This window comes from Arachis stenosperma, chromosome 5, assembly GCF_014773155.1.
Source record: "Arachis stenosperma cultivar V10309 chromosome 5, arast.V10309.gnm1.PFL2, whole genome shotgun sequence".
Taxonomy (NCBI): Eukaryota; Viridiplantae; Streptophyta; class Magnoliopsida; order Fabales; family Fabaceae; genus Arachis; species Arachis stenosperma.
In genome coordinates, this window is record NC_080381.1 from 18,661,183 (window position 1) to 18,665,511 (window position 4,329).

Here is a 4,329-nt window from a genome sequence, read left to right on the forward strand (position 1 = left end):
TATGTGTGTACTTTCACCTATAAATTAGGCCTTTTTGCCAAATGATTATCACATTGCATTAACAAGAGTTTTTCTTGTGTAACTCATTGAATGCCACTTGCAACTAAATGGCCTTTTTTTAGGTGACTAGAAATAATCATATATATATATATATATATATATATATATATATATATATATATATAAAATTTCACACCTCAGAAAGCAGATAAAGCTAGCTCATTCGAACCTGCAAATAAGGTAGTGATGCCTCTGTGAGTTGAAGGTTCCTTCCCTGCAGAATAGTGTTCAGTTCCATTCAGTGATTTTAGGCCAACTGGAAGGGTCAATCCAGCAGATAGAGAATTAATGGAGTCACTAACAGCTATTGAGAAAAATCTTTCAGTAGGCTAATCTTGACAGTTTCCATTTTCTATTGAGAAAGCGGCAGGCCCTTTACTTTTTTATGAGTCTTCCCCTGTCCTCCCGAGCTGGGATAAGTCAGGAATGGAAGTCAGGGATTGGAACGACTGATTCTCTCTTGGGCTTCCACTCTCCTTCTGGGAAGTCCCCTTCTCTTTTTACCCTATCTTTAGGCATTAAGAAAGAAGGGAGTTCTTTCACATAAACGAGAGAATGAAAAGAACTACTTAATTAATTATACACAGAATGCTCTAGCACTATCATCTTTATCCTTATGTCATTTACTTAGAAAAATAGAATTACATGCATCTGCCAGTTTTGAAAGCAAAGCTCTTTATATATATATATTCCGTGGATATGTAGCTTGTAATGAATTTTTAATGTGGTTTGCGAGTTTGGAATAAAAATTTGATTAGAGTTAGTCAAATTTTACTAGATTTAAAGTTCAATTTGAGTCTGGACACTTAAAAATTATGCGAAGAGTGAAGTCCGTTATACTGTATACATGTGATGACGTTACCGTTTGAGACACTTTTGATATATTTTGAGATTTTTTTGGGTTATAGTTTTGGATTTTTATAATACTTTAAGAATTGGATGTATTTTATTTTGGTCCTACTTAGTATCTTTCTTCTTGTAGGAAACTTGAATGATTATGCAAACAATTTTGTCACATATTTCTTATGTTAAACTAATAGATGTTTCTTTTTATACTAAATGGATGATTCTTTTAAAAGAAATCATCATTTAAGAAGGGAATTAACTTTGAAATAAACCAACCCATATTGTACTTATTGATTCAATTGTTGTGACTTATGCACATTTTTGTAGTTAATATATAATAGACATAGATGGCTATTCATTTGTTGTATACACCTTGACCATAATTGCTTTGTTTTGCTTTCACTTTCCAGGGTCATCCTGAAGAGCCGAGCACAATATGCAAAAATCTACCTCAGATGTTTCTTTTGTTAAAGAAATGAATGTTTCTTTTTATACTAAATGGATAATTCTCTTAAATGAATCATCAGTTAAGATGGAAATTAATTTTGAAGTAATTGAACGCATATTGTACTTATTGATTCAATTGTTGTGACTTATGAGAATTTTTATAGTTAATATATAATTGATATAGATGGCTATTCATTTGTTGCATACACCTTGACCACTTGATAATAAATTTAATCATGGAAGTAACACTTGCCTCATAAGTTTATTGTTAAGTAGTACTAAGTAGTATGTTGTGTATGTGGACTCAGTTTTAATTTGATAAAAATTGTAACTCCAAAGTTCAAGTGTAATAACTACAAAAAGCAAAGAGTAGGGAAAAAACTGTCAAAACACTTTGATTATTTTTGAAAAAGTAAATAACTAGATATTGTTGTTGTTCTTTTCCTTATCCTTTTTTTTCTTCTTTAAATTTGTTAAACAATGCAAGCAACAAAATAAATACAAATTTTTTCCTTCTTTTGTGATACTTGTATTCACTATCAATTGAATCATCTTTGCAGCAAAGAATAAATATAAGTAACTTATGTTAGGTACCTAATTGTTTTTGCAAAGATCTAAGTGGATGTTACTTCTATCAAGCATTAGGATGTTCCTTTTCCATACTAAATAGATGTTACTTTAACAGAAACCATGTGAATGAAAAATAAAAAATAAAAACCTTATCCTACATAAGTAACTATAAATTTGTCATCATGCTAAAATGCAATGAAAGGAATAATGATATTCATTCAACATATCCATACAATTTGCAACACTGTCGATACAAGAATTCATCACGACCAAAAGCAATACAAAAGAATCATCCATTTAACATAAAAAAACATCGATTTGTTTAACAAAAGAAACATCTGACGTAAACTTTATATTTTGTTAGAGGGGTGAAATTACATCGTTTAGAAAACGGGTATATCATTACTATACAACTAGCTAAACAAAGAATAACTTTCTTGTTGCTACACTTGGATCACGTCTCTTTCACTTCATCCAATTCATCAACTGTTTCAAATTCCTCTTCGATTAGTTCAAATTTATCAATCATTTTAAAGTAGACTTTCTGCAATCATCTATCTGCAATCATAAGCAAAGACACATACGCAGCCATAAGCAAAGAAATATCTATCTAAAAAATAAAGAAACAGCCATCTATGATAATTATAAAAACAAAGAAACATCAACAACAATCATATACAAAGAAACATCTACTTTTAAAAATAAAAGACACAATTATTATTCAACCTAAAATAATCTAACAATTTGAATCTAGTAAATATTTATAAAAGGAGCCCAATGCATATGATGCCATTTCTTCCCCAAATTTGGCCATAACTGTCTCCAAAGTAAATACAAAGTCCCCATTCTCAACCTCATCCATGACAAGTGACTAATTCATAAAGTTTAAAGGACTAAAATAAAACTTTAATCTATTTGTGTGCTTGATAAATATAGAAGTACTAGAATAGAACTCCATACAAATCAATATCACCTTGAAAAGAAAAAATTGCCAAAAACCTTCAATCATTGTGGTGGTATAGTGTTCCTTTCACTGAAATAAAAATACTATATGCTTTATGCAGCATCCTTGAGCTTCTTGGTGATGGTGGCAAGAATATTCCCCTGGTGGAATGCTTACAGCAATTCAATCTCAGAAACCTATCTTGTTCCATCACCAGCATAAGTCCCTGCTCCATAAAGGCTTCCACCTTTCACTTCTTCCATCTCGAACATGCAATGGCGGAACGTGTATCCGATGGGAACATATATCATTCCATGATGTGCCAGCATTGTTATAGCAGTAAGGCTATACATAAATCATGATAAGTTTGATCAGCAACTAATAAGGAATCATGATATCTAATAAGGAACATGGTTAAGATATATATAGAAGCTTGTTTTCTTATGGTGTTGTTTTTTGTCCACTGCCTAGCAAACCGGTGCTGTAGAAGAGTCTAGTAGGCTTGCCTACAAGGTCTTGCTGCAATCAAAGAGGTCCAGTTTTGTCAAGAAAATCCATGAACTGGGCAGCCATCATTCCGAACCCCGTGGGGAAGCCGAAGATAAGGCCATTAGCTCCATTGAACATATCAAGTTCAATGGTTGGTACATCACTCTTTGGTGGTGCATTCAGCCATAAGCAAAGACACATTATTCAATCAAGAACATCCTAGAGCATATAAAAAATATAGAAAGTAAGTAAGCACTATCAATAGTTATGAAATCAAAGGTTAAATGTATTCAGTAAATCTCCAACATCCACCTTCATTCACAAATGCATAATAATTAGTCAAATTTAGAAGAATGAATTATCCTAAACTGAATCCTGATTACTAAAACCTAATAAAGAAGGCATGGAGAACTCTAAGCAGAAAAGAAATAAACTGTACAAAGAAAGAGTAACACTAAAAAGAAACTATTAATTATCTCAAAAAAATATCCAACACTATAAGAGTTTAATTCTCAGAACAATATCGATTAAGAACATCCAAAAGAAACAGTCATAATAAAAAATACAAGTTAAATTAAAACTCTAAGATGGGAAAGGAAAAAAACCCAGGTCACTGGGGAGGAGATCGGTTGATCGACCGGGGTACACGTCAAGGCGGAGGTTGCTGCGTCATCGGTGGTTGCTGTGAAGGTGGAGAAAGCCGTGATAGCAGCAGTGTGTGGAGGTGGCTGCAGCGCGAGAGGACGATATCTGCGTTGTTGGACGGTGGTTGCTGGTGGCGTTCCTTCTGGAGCTGTTTTTGATTTCCTTCGCGACGAAGGAGAGGTGGCTGTGGGGTGTTGCCTAACGGCGCAGTTCTGGGTGTCGCGGTAACTATGACAATTGGAAGGGAGTGTGGACGGTGCGATGGGAGTGGAAGAGGGAAAGAAGGGAATAGGTTTCTATGTGCGATTTTGGAAATGAGAGAGAAAAGG

General features: G+C 33.5%; 1 pseudogene; it reads right to left on the reverse strand.

The window, feature by feature from the left end:
• Positions 1-2,979: 2,979 nt before the first annotated feature.
• Positions 2,980-3,556, reverse strand: LOC130980517 (probable NAD(P)H dehydrogenase (quinone) FQR1-like 1; annotated as a pseudogene).
• Positions 3,557-4,329: the final 773 nt, after the last annotated feature.